The 14,865-nt window shown below is 48.1% G+C and overlaps 1 protein-coding gene across 4 annotated transcripts in view; it reads left to right on the forward strand.

The window, feature by feature from the left end:
* The first annotated feature begins 3,682 nt into the window (after positions 1-3,682).
* Positions 3,683-14,865, forward strand: part of PHF20 (PHD finger protein 20) — a 68,645-nt gene continuing 57,462 nt past the window's right edge. For all 4 annotated transcript variants that reach the window (XM_086622674.1, XM_086622675.1, XM_086622676.1 and 1 more), the window contains exons 1-5: positions 3,683-3,725; positions 6,074-6,120; positions 7,535-7,582; positions 9,331-9,385; positions 11,036-11,164. The gene's annotated coding sequence lies outside the window, so the exon portion shown is untranslated. The remainder of the gene's footprint in view (positions 3,726-6,073; positions 6,121-7,534; positions 7,583-9,330; positions 9,386-11,035; positions 11,165-14,865) is intronic.

A 14,865-nucleotide genomic window follows, 5' to 3' on the forward strand; every position in this document is an offset into this window, starting at 1 on the left:
CAAGCACAAGTACAGGCTGGGCAGAGAATGGATTGAGAGCAGCCCTGAGGAGAAGGAATTGGAAGTGCTGGTGGATGAGAAGCTCAACATGAGCCAGCATCGTGCGCTGGCAGCCCAGAAAGCCAACCGTGTCCTGGGCTGCATCCAAAGCAGCGTGGGCAGCAGAGCGAGGGAGGGGATTCTGCCCCTCTGCTCTGCTCTCCTGAGACCCCCCTGCAGTCCTGTGTTCAGCTCTGGGGTCCCCAACACAAGAAGGACATGGAGCTGCTGGAGCGAGGCCAGAGGAGGCCACAAAGATGATCTGAGGGCTAGAGCACCTCTGCATGGAGACAGGCTGAGAGAGTTGGGGCTGTTCAGCCTGGAGAAGAGAAGGCTGCGGGAAGACCTTCCAGCACCTCCCAGTGCCTAAAGGGGCTCCAGGAAAGCTGGAGAGGGGCTTTGGACAAGGGAGTGCAGTGACAGGACACGGGGCAATGGCTTTAAACTGAAAGAGGGGAGATTTAGGTTAGATATAAGGAAGAAATTTTTCCTTCTGATGGTGGTGAGGCACTGGCACAGGTTGCCCAGAGAAGCTGTGGCTGCCCCATCCCTGGAAGTGTTCAAGGCCAGGCTGGATGAGGCTTTGAGCAACCTGGTGTAGTGGAGGGTTTCCCTGCCCATGGCAGGGGTGTTGGAACTAGATGATCTTTGAGGTCCCTTCCAACCCAAACCACTCTATGATTCCATGATTCTATGATTCTATAATCCCACCAGGGCTGATGGCCTGCAGGACACACCGCCTGTCCCGCAGCAGAGCAGTCAGCTCCTGCAGTTGCACAGGCTGCACTGACCCCGCGTGGGCTGCGTGGAGGTGGCTGAGGGCTTCCAGCCAGAGGCTGGCAGAGGCCCTTGTGCCAGCAAAGATGAACTCCTGCAGGCACAGAGCCACCCTTCCCAACGGCCACCATGGCCTCTTGGGTGGCCGGGCAGGGAGGAGGGGAGAGTCTCCTGCAGGGCATTGCTCCAGCCTTGCAGACCACTCACTGGAGCTGGTTGTGTCTCCTTTTATAGTCAATGCAAGAGGTGCTTCCTGAGCACTGTTCCTCTGGTGCCGACGTGGAGGCAGAAGGCTGGCCGGGTGCGTTGCCCTTGCCACATGCCGGGTTTTCTCTGTTGAGGTATGAGGATGCTGGCCAACATGCTCAGCTCTCTGGTGGGCAAGGGAAGTGCCAGCAGTGTGGCTGCCTGTGCTCAAGGCCAGCTCTTTGATAGCACAGCCGTAGAGCTGGCCTTGATGGGAGAGAGCTGGAGGACGCCTCCCTGGGAGCTTCCTCCCTCTTCTTCAGGAATGTCGCCTAATCGCAGACCCTCACCCTTGATGGCTGCACAATCCCAGTCAGCCAGTCCTGTGCTGATCTGGACACTGATCCAACCCATGGACTGGCGTCCTCTCTCGACCTTGGACCTGCCTTATCACTGTGGGACTTGCATGTTCATCTGGTCATCGTCACTGGATCTGCTCAGCTCCCGTTTAGCTGGCCTGTGCCGGGCACAGCAGTGCCTTGCCTGTCCTGCTGCCAGCTTGGCTCTGGCTCGCCTGTTCCGGCACGGCATCCCGCTCCTGCTGCTCCCTGACAGCAGACCAGGTGGGGTTCATGGCACCGCTCATGCCAAGCAGAAATAGAGGCTTTGCACGCGAGACCAGAATTGCTTTCCAGAAAAGGCAGAGCCTTCCCGAGCTGCAAAGCTTCATGTGTCCATAGGTGTATGTATTGGTTTCCTTGATGTGCGAGGAAACACCGGAGCCCAACTGATCCAGCTGACCGAGCAGAAACTCTCGGAGGGGGCCAGGATCTGCCTGAGCCGTGGCTGAGGACAGGCAGAGGCAGCACAGCGCTGGAGGAGCGCGGTTCCCTGGGAAGGGCTGCCGCTCCGTGGCCAGCCAAAACCGGCAGGGATGTCTAACATCCGAGGGTTTCCCATAATGTCAACCACGGCCCCTGGCATCGGAGGCTGAAGTGGGAGTCCTGGACAGTGCACAAGGAGAAACGGATCACGAATTGGCACAGACACAGCCCTGGGCTGCCAAAAGCCCCGCGCTCGTGCTGGGAACAGCAGAACAAAGGATTACTTCCCACATCTCAAAACTAGTGGGATCTAGACAGAGCCATTTCTGTGGAGAAGGAAGTCGTTCCTGACGTGTGCCTGCTCCTGGCAGATGTGCTAAAAACTGGTGGTTTTTCCAAATGCTGAACGCTCCTGAATGAAATATAGTGCTCTCAAAAGCCCCAAGGCACAAACACTATGTTGACTTTTGTTAAAAAAATAAATAAATATATGTTTCCCTCAAAACTTTGTAGCTTTTTAGCTGCTTTTTTTTTTTTTAATTCTTTCTGCATTTTTTTTTTCTCTTGCTTCTAGAAACCTACAATGTTAAAACTCCATGTGAGATTTCCAGGTTAAAATATAAATCCAAACTGGTGCCATGCTTTTTTTTTCCCTCTTGTAGTATTTTTAGCAAACCATTCTGCTTCCACGAATTCCCAGCACAGCTCATAGGCTCTGTTGGAGAAGCGCTAACACCCAAGTGATGGGGACCACTCCGCTTTAAACCGTCCTTTCAGCTCTCTGGGTCCTGTGCTGCTCATGGCACTGGGCTGAGGCTGATGTCATGGGAGCAGCCGGATCTGTGCAGTGACAGCAGCTCCTGTGGCTATTCAGGAGGAGGAAGATGGGAGAGAAAAGCACTTGAGCTCCGGGCTGTGCCATGCCCTCCTCCGGAGCCTGGCAGCACCCGCGGCCCCAGCCCCGCTTCTGCAGGCATCCCGGCCACAGCAGTTACTCTTTCAATCCCAAAACCTGGCAGGCAACAATCATCCACTTGTCCACGGCCTCTGAGCAGAAAATGATGGGTTATCCCAGGAAAACCCCCTGAACCAGAAGGGTTTATCCACCCACAGTGACAAACACCGTAATATTTGCGGTTAAGAGCTTCAGTCTGCAAAGATCTTCGCCCTTCTGTGTCAGCCTGCTTTAGGCTTTCGCCTGGCAGAAAACTAAAAAACCAAAACCAAACATTGATTGGCGGCTGTAACGATCCCGCTGCTACAGAGGATGCAGCTCTCCAGCGGTACCAACGGGTGGCCGGCGGCTGAGGGGCGCTACCCGGTTGGCACTGCTGGTCCGACACCCCGGAGCAGCGCCCGGGCCTGGGCTCCCCGGGACACCGCGGCGGGGCCGAGCCCAGCAGGCGGCTGTGGCCGGCGGGCGCCGCGGGAGCGCTCGCAGCCAGGCCGGCGGGTCCGCGGCGGAGCAGCAGGGCCAGACGGCTCTTTCCCGGGATCTCCCCGGGCACGGATCGCCGCTGCCCCGCCCCCGAGCACAGCGCGCTCCACCCCACACCGCGCTCGGACCGTTTCCGAGCGCGCTCCCGTTCTCCCCGGGCGCGGTGCGGCGGTGCCCCCCCTGCGGCGGCGGGAGGCCGGGCGGGCGCCACGGGACGGCGCCTCCCGCGGGGCTCCGGGGCCGCACCGCGCCCGCCTCCGCCCCCGGCGCGCGCGACTGCCGCCGCCACGCGGGAGGGCGCGCCCTCCGCCCCCGCGCCCCCGCCGCGAGCGGGAGGGGCTCCGCGGCCCCGCCCCCTCCCCGGCGGCGCCGCAGCGAGGCGGCCATTTTGTGGCGCTGCGCGGCCGGCGGCGCTGCGCTCTGCGTGCGGCGGGGCGGTTCGGCGCCGTTCGAGCCTCTCGGTAAGGGCGGGGCGGGCCGGGCCGTCTGCTGTGCGGGCCCGCGGCGCGGCGGGGCGCGGCGGGAGGCGACGCGAGGGAGGGAGGGAGGGAGGGAGGCCGGGCGGGCGCGGCGGGCGCGCGGCCCCGCGCACAAAGGGCCGGGCCGGGCCGGGCGGCGCCTCCCGCGCTGCGGGCCCGCGGCGCCGAGCGGGGGCCGCTTCCGCCCCGCCGCGGGCTGCCGCGCTGAGGCCGGGGCGCCCGGGCCGCGGCCTGGCCCTGGCCCTCGCCCGCTCCCGCCCTCCCTCTCGCCGCGCGTCCGCCCGCGCCCGGCGGCCCGCGGAGCGGCCCGGGCAGGTGAGTATGTGCGGGCCGAGCGCAGGCGCCGAGGGCCCGGCCGGGGGGCGCGGCCGAGTGACCTTGCGGCGGCGCCGGGGCCGGAGCCGGAGCCGCGGCCGGGCCGCGGGAGCTCTGCCGGCGGTGGGCGCGGGCGGCGCCGCGGCGGGCCGGGAGCCGCGCGGGCCCCGGGCCGTGGGGGAGCGGCGGGAGCTGCGCGGCCGGTGGGCGCGGCGGCGCGTCCCGGTGTGGGCGCCTCGCCCCTGCGGCGCGGGGCCGGTGCCGGCGGGGCTCGTCCCGGGAGGGCTCCGCGGGGCGCGGCGGCCGCTCCTCTCCCGGCCCCGGGGGACGAAGCGGGGAGGAGCCCCGCGTGAGGCAGGGACGTGCCCCGCAGCGTGCGCACCGCCACCGGGATGGTTTCCGTGGGCGGTACCGTCAGCTTCGGGCCTTTCCGTGTCGGTGAAGTCTGCAGCACGCTCCATCCCGCTGTGTTTTGCCCCTTCAGAGTGTCTTTAAGCAGCAGAAATCACGGTGGATCCTTGTGCGAACTCGAGACCTGCTTCGTGTCACACCTGTTCAGTAGCTGGGTCCGGAGGCACCGCGTTCTCTTTGCTGACAGCCCTGGGCTCAGGGGTGGCTCATGCTACCGCTTGCTTTGGCACGGCCCTGCGAACCGCCGCCGTTGCAGCGCCTGGTCAGTCGGAGCACGTTGTCAGCACGATTTTGGGCGCTAGTCACATCTCCTGTACTTATGGAAAATCTTCCTGGTACCAGAGATGTTTCTGTGATCCCAAGCTGTTGTTTCTAGCCTAAATGCTTGTGAACAGATCGGGAGGGATGTTTGAGTGTTGGCGAGTCCAGGCTGGATAAAACAAATGTCATCTTTCTGTGTGCAGTTTGATTTTGCGTGCGGTAGGAAGATAAAACCAAACGTTAAATACATTGCTAATGACTTGGCGTAACCTTTGTAGGATCTGTGCAGAAGCTTGTAACTGAGCATCTTTGTAACAAATGGGTTTGATCTGGGCTCATTTGATTTTCTATAATGAGCAGGGATCTTTTCACAGGACCAGTTTCTAAAAAAAAGCCAAGTGAGAAGACTTGCAATGAAGATCACTCGTAATATAATTCTCTCTTTAATTTTTGTGTGACTTTTTTTAATACTTCTGGAATTGAAGGTGGCTTAGGTGAATACTCATTATTTGACCTAAGTCATCTCGTGGAAGGGTTCGGTTTATCTGAACTCATAACTGTGTTGATGTCTCCTGAGTGGAAACAAAATTTTACTTGAGCAGTCTGAGAGTAAAATCTGCTTGCCTGTAATCCAGAGTAATTAATTAAGGTCAAGTTGGCAATGAGGCTAGAATAGTAATTGCTCCTAACAGTGCTGCCTTGACTGAAATGTAAGCGGCATGTAACTAATTCTTGCCTTTAATTGGATAAGTTCTCTGAAGTGCTTTCTTTTGCTCTTGTAGTTCTGGACAACCTAGGCAACGATATTGACCTAAATTCTCCCCATTGGTCAGGAAAGGAGGCTGCAATCCCTAATTTAACTGTAGGGGATGATAAATTCTTTGTAACTGCGTATTTTATTGATAACAGCATATCTGGAAGCTAAGTATTGTCTGTGGCAGTGATTTGTCAGACCTTGGCAGGAGCTGATGCTGTTGCTTTAGGAAGGCTGTCCTGCCACTTGTCCCCTCATCTCTGTCCATCTGGCACTGTCCTGCGCAGATGTGAGCACTCGTGTGATGATGAGAATGTACGTGGGGGGAGAGGATTTACTGTTCAGCCCTACAAGTGGTTGTCATCAGTACTGAAACTGCATTCTTGAGGGTTGGCTAATTGTGTGGATGCAATGGGGTTTTTTAAAAGAAAAAAGAAAAGTTTCATATGCTTTGGGCTTAATGCATCATATTGAGAAATCTTGTGAAGTGCTATTAATACTTCATTCAACGGTTGAACAAGTCTACTCTTTTCTTTTTTGCTTCAGTTTGTTCCTTATCGTCTTCTTTTTGTTCCTTGCTTGCCTGCAGGTTTATTTTGACTTCTTGTGCTTCCTGTAGGAAAAGACTTTTTTCAGGTAAGTAGTAGTGACTTGGAGGTCTTGGTTTGTCCTTGCTGTTGAAATGCCAATGGCTACATGACCTGTGTATTTCAAAAAACATTTCGGAGCAGTGGCTTTTAGTTCTTTTTGGTTGCAAGCACCAGACTTAATGATCGTGTGTGGGGGTGCATTAAGTGTCCATGCTGATGACTGCAGATGTGTGTGGCAGAAAATAATGCATGTTGGAATATAATTGCTGCTTTTTGAGGCCTGTTAGTTTGTTGATGTGCCGTTGTGTGGCTCTACTGGGCTTGAGAACTTTCAGCCAGCCTTGCTTCAGTATAGCCAGCTGCAGTCTGCCTTATTTATTTTTTTTTTTTTAAGAGCTTCATTTCAGGTAGGCTTATGAAATTGGTTAAAAAAGAGATATAACTGTCTTTATCTGTGTCTTTAGCCAGGTAGCCTTGATTAAAAGAAAGAGGGTAGCACTACTGCTTAGTGTGGGGTGGATGTTTTTTTTCAGTATGAAGTTAGCAGCAAAGAGCTTTCCTGATCTTGTTGCTTATGTTAAAATACTGGTTTCAAAATGGGCTTCTTTTTCTGCTACTTATACTTGGCACTTCTTTCCCAAGGAGATGGAGGGTATTCTCCTGTTCCACAGAGTGTTTGAGTCAGGAAACTATCTTGAACACGCTCCAGATGTAGAACAGAGCGTCTTTAGCCTATTCCTGTGCATCAGTGGCACAGAGGCAGGGCCATGGATAGGGTTTGAGTTCGTGTTTTTAGTTAGGCTTAAAGCTTAAAGGCTTCTGTTAGAGTAACAGAGATTGCAAGTATACCAGATTTAATTGCTTCTTTGCTGTAATGCAGGTTGCTAATGGCTTTTCTGTTGTGATCCACTGTATTTATATCGGTCTTTTGCTTGGATTGCACCTGTGTGTTTCAGTATTGCTGTCATCAGTCTTCCAAGAGATGCACTGATCTTTTTTTATTTTTGTTTTTGTTTTTCCTGCCTTCCTTTCATGTCTGAGCTGGGGGGACAAATCTACAAGCAGCCATGAAGTGCACCCGTTTCTTTCTTGTAATAAAAGGGCAGAGTCACGTACTTCCTACAGTGTGGCACATACACAGATGATTTGTCTGCTTAATGCAGTATCTTAAATGAAGACATAAGTTTTCATCACAGCTTATGGCAGTGTAACTTGCAAGTTTTCCTCTAACTTGACTGTCATGAAAATATCCTCCTCCTTATCAACAACTAGGGTAGATTTGTCCAGTCTGGTCAGGAAGCAGTTGAATAATGAAACTGAGAATGCAGTGTCTGTCAGAACACTTTATACTGACTGGTTGGAAACAGTGTCCTGTGGGATTTTCAGTGGCCAATATTGCAGGTACTATAAACCATCTGTGAAAAATGTTTCTCAAATTTTTTTTATGGATGTTTTTACAGGTAGACTTCTTCTAAGAGTCAGAAGTCTCAATCCAGTTACTGCTGCAGGTACTGTTACCAGATCATTTTTGTGCATTCCTACTGGCTCCTTCCATTTTCGGTCATAATCTTTTCCTCTGATAGCTAAAATACATGTTGATGCTCACTGATAAGAAAAATCTTAGGTTCAGCAGTCTGCTGTAAGTGTGTAGTGTGCTGCTGGAACACCCAGAGCAACCTCAAAGCCGGGAGCAGGACATCTGGTCAAAACCAAGGAATTAATTGGTCAGCTTACTGACCAACATATAGCCTTAAGGATGAAATTTCTATCTCAAATGTGGATTTCTAGAATACCATGGTATTGCTTTCAGAAAGGATGTAGGTGGTAATACTTCAGAGCCACTTAAATGTTTGTACTAACTTTAAAACATGCAAGAAAGGTGTTTGTGTATTTTTTTTCCTGTGTCTCTGAATAGTTTGAAATATATTTTTAAATATTCAGAAAGCGTCAGTCTTACCATGACGCATCTTGAAAAGCCATGCTTGTTAAATACAAGTTTACCTGTAATTTGAGATTGTTGAAGGCTAATATCTGACCTAGGGTTTTGGTGTTTTTTTTAAATAACCTGGACTGAAAGATGGTATATTAGCCCTCATGGCAGTGCGACAGAAATCCACCAGTATGAGTGGATAATATCTGAATTGTATGCTACATCAGAAGTGATGGATTCAGTCATGCAAATCCCAGTCTGCTGAAATTGTTTTGCAGAAGAATTTTGATGTACTTCCAAATCTAGAACACTCAGTCGTTTTGACTCTTTGACTCAGATTTGGAAGTTTTGGTTTTGTTTATGGCCTGCCTCTCATACTTAGTATTTCAGAATTGAAGTTTCTCTGGGTTTAGGTACTGTCCTTGGAGTTAAAGATTGTTTGGGTGATAGGAGTGTAATTGATGCAGTGATATTTGTAGGGATTTCTCAGTGGTAGTTTTCATTAAATTCCTGAGAGGAAAAACGAGTGGTAGATTTGGGGCACATTGGTTGTGTTTAAGTATCTCTGCATGTTTCAGATACATTTGCTTAGAAGTATTATCTGCCAAATAGTGGTTAGATAGAAAAGCAGGGGGAGCAGTTAAGAATTTCTGCAGCTTGGAATAATAGAGAAAGGGAAAGCAAAAAAAAAAAAAAGTTAAAGGAGGGTGGACACCCAACAGTAGGAACTCTTTTATTTTCATGTTTAGCAATTCATTGGAAGACATGGTGAAATCATTATGATTGTGGTGGATCTTTAGCCTGTCATTTCACCTGGGATCGTACGTTCTCGATGTACAAGATAAAACTGTAGGCTGTAATTTCTTTAAGTGCAGCTTGGCCCATAGGATGAATTTAACATACCAGTGATCTGTTCTTTGTCTGCAGACAGTACCTTGAATTTTGAGTTCCTTGCATATACAAGGTTTGGTAGTTACACTGTCCGCTTACATAGTCAGTGGGGTTATTCTGAAATAGCTGGTGCACCAAAGTAGCAGTAATGATAAAGGTACTGGTGGCTCCTGTTTGGCAAAGGATAAATAAGTAATGAAGAAATTTGGTGTGGCTGTACAGAGGGAGTGTCTGTAAGGATCTCTAAGTTTCTCTCTAATTTGAATCGCAGCAGTCTGCTGACCCTCTTTATTGAAGTATTTTTAGATTAAATTGATGTTCCAGAGGTGTTATTGTACGATGGGGATATCATTGGCTGTAGAGAAAATATTTTTTGAACTCTAAACTACTTCTAGTCTCAGAATTCACATGACTCTTGTTTTTCCTTTCCTATAGTTGTACCGCTGTATTTGGAATGTTAGCAGCTGTATAAGCAAGGAGTTTCTTCTTGGTGAGTATAGGCATGGATCCTTGGTTTTGTTAATTGTGGCTTTTCTTTGAGCTTTTGAAGTTTTGCTTTAAAATACAGGTTTTTCTTAATTCTTGCAGAGAATGTGGGTTCTGTAAATTAAATCCTTGTATTCTGCATATTTTCACTTGGAGGAAAAAACGGCAGTTGCATTAAAGAAGATTTTCTTGAATATTATTTTATTTAAGAGAAGCCTGCATTGTTTCATGTGACTTAAACCTTTTCCCAAATCTTTTTGCTTGTTCAGCGTTTAAGAGTGTGTGTCTTTTACCTTTAGTGTGTTACAAGATAAAAAGGGAAACCAGAACAGCTAAATGAGAAATGATCAAATGATTGAAAAGAATTCTTTTCAATAATAAGTACTTATTTCTTTAATTGCAGTTGGTAATTCAAATAGGATTTATTATAGAAAAATATTTTTTATTGTGTTCAACTGCCCACATTCATAATTTCTGCTTTTGTGTTGGTCTCACCACCAATTTGAATTGACAGCACAGTTATATGGGATGTTGTTGAGAGGATGAAAATTACATTTTTCTATGTCCTGTAAACTTAGGAAGAGCATGAGGATCTTGTCTGGGGAGGATAAGTTATGTTTGCTGGCATTTTTTTACTTTTGTCACTGAGTACTTTGAGTAAATGTTGCTCAATGCCTGAAGAGGAGAGCAAATGTAGATTTTTTTTTTTTTTACTGCTGTCAGTTTTGTTACTGACAAGTCTACTTCCATAAAATAGAGGAAAAATAGGAGTCTGAAATAAAATACCAAGTCTTATGCTTTGTGGGAATGTTTCAGTGTTGAGGAATTAGCAGTACAGTATCGTTGTTATGGAAATTGTAGGTGTCAGTTCAGGATCCAATTTCAGTGTTGTGTTGCTCGGTCAGAGTTTGCCTGTATAGTTGTTGGTTGAATCTGGGAAACCTGTAAAGCAAGAAGCAAGTGCTGGTTCAGATCTATTTGAGGATCCTATGTGATGCAAATAAGAACTGCATGCAGTCCAATGTCTTGTTTGAAATGTCTTGGGTAGAAAAAGGTAGGTGATGCGGTGTTCCTTGGAATTTGTTGAAATGTGTAATGGTCTTCATGTCCAGTTTGGCTCTTTCCTGGTTCTGCTCCTGTTGTGTTAAAAAAACACAGCACTTTACTGAAGATGTTGGGCGTTGTGTTTTGAAATACCAGTGGTAAGGACATCTTCTGAAACTTACTGTTGTGTCCTAAAACTTACTCATCTTGCTATGAAATGGCATGCATGAACAAAACATGAGGCAGGAGCATGGGGGTCCTGAGGTGAATAACTAGTACAGAAACTGTTTCTTGGTTAATACTTTTAAAAAGTGTGGGGTTTTATTTCTGCTTTTATATGTAGAGTAAAATGCAGTGAAGTATACTTCATGGTGACTGTGCTGCTCTAGGCAAAACCTGGTAGGCCGAGTTTCCTTGTCTGCAGGCAATATAAGTTGGCTGTAATAAGCTTCCCAAGCCAGCGCCAAAACAATTTTTAAAAGTGGTGTTTAAATGTTTGAGAGACTTGTGCTTAGTCTTCATAAGATGCCCTTAGGATTGTCTAATATAAGTGGTGTCTGTAAGTACTGTTTTGCAGTCTGACATAGCCGTTGCCTTTTCTCATCTGCAGGTGTGTGGTTTCAGCACAGCATGGCTGTGGTCATCCACTTGCAAGGTCTTCTGATTGTGGTGAGGACCATGGACTTCTCTGGATTGACCATTCCTGATGGGGGCATGCATGTTGTAGGGGGTGAACTGGGTGAGGCTTTCATCGTTTTATCACCGATGAACAAGGCTTGGTATCCTGTATGCAGGTGGTATAAGTAAAAGGTCAAAACTATTGCAATGAAAACCTTACGTAGAAAATGTGACTGGGCTTACTCTCGGCAGTTTCAAAATGGGCACATAGACACGCCGGCAGTTGTGGAACACTGGTGCTGGAGCGAATGGCAGAGTCAGCTTAGGCTTTGTGGAGTTGACTGTAAACCTGTTTTGGCACAGAAACTGCTTGTATGCTATGTGTGAAGGAAAACACGTGTGTGTAGGAACTGCACGTCTTGGGGCTGCCTTGAGTGCTCCAGTTCAGTTACACCTCTGCTGCATCTCCGGTGAGCACAGGACAATCTCTTGCTAGTTGCTTTTCCTCCCTGGTGTTGCTAGTGCTTTCTGTTAACCCACTGTGTGTTCTACCTACTGTGCAGTGATGTAGAATGCCTCGTGGGAATTGGACAGCAAGCTTACCATCCAGAATAAAATTAATACTACTTTGCACTGAAAATTTATATTTATGCAAACTGTCAAAGCTTACTGTGCTTCTTTATCAAGCCAGAGCGCTGTTTTTTCGTGGAGTTCCTCTCTTTCTCTGTTGTGCTCTGATGTGAGGGGTGGGGTGGGGGTTGAATCCCTGGGTTTGGCACAGGTATATCAGGGAACAGAGATAACGGCTGGATTGTAGATGTGAATTGCCTTTTGAGCTACTGATGAAGTACTGAATTGATACAGTGCTAAGGTTGGAAGTGGGACTGGTTTAAAGGCAGGGGTTTTGGTGTGATAGTACGTAGGGATGGTTTAATCATACTTACCAGGGATTTGGAAAACAGGATTTGCAAAGGTAGGTAAGGTTTTGAAAAAGGCTGCAGTGATTCTGCGGATTCCAGAGAGAAGACAGTAGAGGCCGTTCTTAGTGAAAGTGTGATATAACTGCTTGGTTTTGCTCTGTGTGATCATATGGAAGGTTTCTCCAGTTTCCAGAGGAGCCCTCTTCTGGAGCTTAGTGATGTGCCAGGTTTGGGGCTCAGCACTGATGGAGCTTAAAGTGGGGGAGATAAGAACGACTCCAGGTGTGGGTATGTGGGACCCATGCTGTCAGCAGAGCAGAGAGCTTGTTTTGAAAGACAAAAATCGTGATCCCTGCAGGCATCAATATTAGTGTAAGCTTGTTCTCCTCTGCTTTGCCCTGTTATAAATGTGGGTTCTTGATTGGTACCTTCAAGTACGTGAATAACAAAGTCTTTAAAAGCTGAATTACCTCATGGTGACTTCTATGGGGAAGAAAAGACTCTCCTTTTTAGACAACAGAAGTGTGTGCATTTAGTGGTGTAGATTTAGAAATATTTTTTATTGGAAGTAGTGACTGGTCTAGATCCTGGAATATTTGTTCCTGAAACAGTTCTAATCCTCATGGTGGAATAGGAAGCTTTGGAGAAAAGCTATACAGCTTTGGGGGAGGCCTAGTAACTATGCCTTATTTTAATTGTGGGATTAGGCACTTGAGAAAAATGGATTCCAGTTATGGAAGTAGAAAGCCTGGTTGTGTCTCAGTTTACTTACCAAGTTAGTACAAATTCATTTTCTGCTGAAGAACACTTTAGAAAATATGTTCTGGTGAAGTGTTATTTCCAAGTTGTAGCTATGACTGTGTCTGATCAGTCTGGGGTTGTTTATTAACAACCTGTTTTGATGTAGTTCAGGGTTTTTAAGGAGTCCTTGCAGGAGAAGCAGAGGCTGAAACATAACATCTCGCAGCAGAGGCAAGCGCCTGTGTTCAGTGCTTGCCTTCTGAGAAACAAAGATCAGTGTGTGGTCAAGGTCATGCTGTGAAATGTGGATAGGCTGCAGGGCTGCCCGTTTGTGAAGAGCCGTCTATGGGATGGCTCCCAGTGAAGGCTGTATCGTACGCTTTCAGTCTTGCTCTAAGGTTATATGTTTCAGGGTGAAATTGTTGAGATCCTCTAATGAGTAATTTATCTTGTGTAACGTTCTACCAAGTATTTATCTGCATGAGGAAGCTGCTGCTGCACTTAGCTGCACATGGAAAAGCCTGCTTTGCAAGGCATGCCAAGTATAGGAACTGCTGGGCTGAGTTAAATCCGCTTGTGGGATGTGAGAGAAAACCGAAAGCAGCCCAAGTTTTATAACTTGGGAGAGGGGGGAAGACTTTGGGGAAGGGGGTGATGATACAAGATTTTTGCCTGTACGGTTTCTTCTCTCTCCCGACTTTCTGCTCAGCTGCTTTTTAACAAGCTCGGCGGAGTTAGGTGTGGGACGTGTGTGCTCTGACAGATGCTGGTGTCCAGCTGGCTCCAGCTGGCAAGTGGACAGCGTTCAGATTTTCTACAGAATCTGCAGCCTCTGGAAACGTGGTCAAATGGCTTCTGCTGTTTTTTCAGAGTTCTCTTTAGTTGTGATACTTGTAGTTTTTTCAATATTTGACTGAAAGCATAGTAAGGCCTCCCTCACCAACACTGATGTTTGTTACAGAAGCCCTGTTGTATGAAATCCTGTTACTGAAGTCAGGACGTGTATATTCCTCTTCCAGCCTCATATAGGTGAGCTGAAACGGCTCCTGTTCTTCAGGGCTGCAGCTATTCCCGAAGGGGACCGCAGCAGAATGCTTCGATAATGTACTTCCAGCACTTTTAGGAGTACGTGGATTTCGCATGTCCCTACTTAGTGAAACACTGGGACAAGTCATCTTGCAGCTGTAATTTCTCCTACAAGTGTTAAGCAAAACGTGTGTCTGTTCCATATTTGGAGGCATGGAATTCTGTTGCGAGAAAGTGGTATTTTAATGATGTAAGTCTGCAGAGAAAGTAGTGGATGTTTGAGGTGTGGGTGGATAAACCGTTTAAAAAAATATATAGCTTTGCACTTGCTTCTTGGATTTCCAGGTGGTTGTTATTTTTTTAATTTTTACTGTTTGTTTTTCATCAGAACATAAACCCCCAACCATCCTAACTTTTCCTTAATTCCCTTCCTCCTCTCCCTTCCCAGTTAGGTTATGGAGGTGGCAGGTCAGCAGGTCAATTCCCCCCGGCCCCAATCTCTACCCATGTTCCTGGACTGATTCAGGTCCATGCTGGGTGAACTCAGTTTGTTATCAGATACTCTAGAAAAGTAACTTGCAATGTTTCTCAGTTCCTCAGTGTCTGGAATATTTTTTCCTTCGGTGAGAATCACTGTGTCGTGAACTGAACTGAAGGCAGTAGCATTTCCCCCCCCTATACTGTTGCATGCTGCTTTAGCAGGAGTGAAGATAAGTCTAAAAGCAGTGCTCTAGAGGAAGACAGTAGATCATCTTCTGGTAGAGAAGCTTCTTTGCAGTGTGGTTACGATGCTCGAGGTGGTGGGACTGCCTCCAGGGGCAGCCCTTGGCAAATGGCCTCGTTTAAACAGTGTGTCAATGGAGTAGCTTTTCCCTGCGATAGAAGCTTTATGACTTTCCTAAAGATCTGTGATTTCTGAACTACACTTGAACTCAGTAGTTCTTCATAAAATAATGATAATCATTTTATAGATGCAGCTCAGTTGATATTGGTGCTGTTTGATTTGCGTGAACCAAAATGCTGCTGCTTATTTCTCTTAACAGTGCGTGTCTCCTTATTCTTGTAGTGTCAGACTAGAAGGTGGTTTTTTTTAATTGAACTTGCATCTATTTTATACATCTTTAATCGAATATTC

This window comes from Tauraco erythrolophus, chromosome 18 (assembly GCF_009769465.1).
Source record: "Tauraco erythrolophus isolate bTauEry1 chromosome 18, bTauEry1.pri, whole genome shotgun sequence".
NCBI classification, from domain to species: domain Eukaryota; kingdom Metazoa; phylum Chordata; class Aves; order Musophagiformes; family Musophagidae; genus Tauraco; species Tauraco erythrolophus.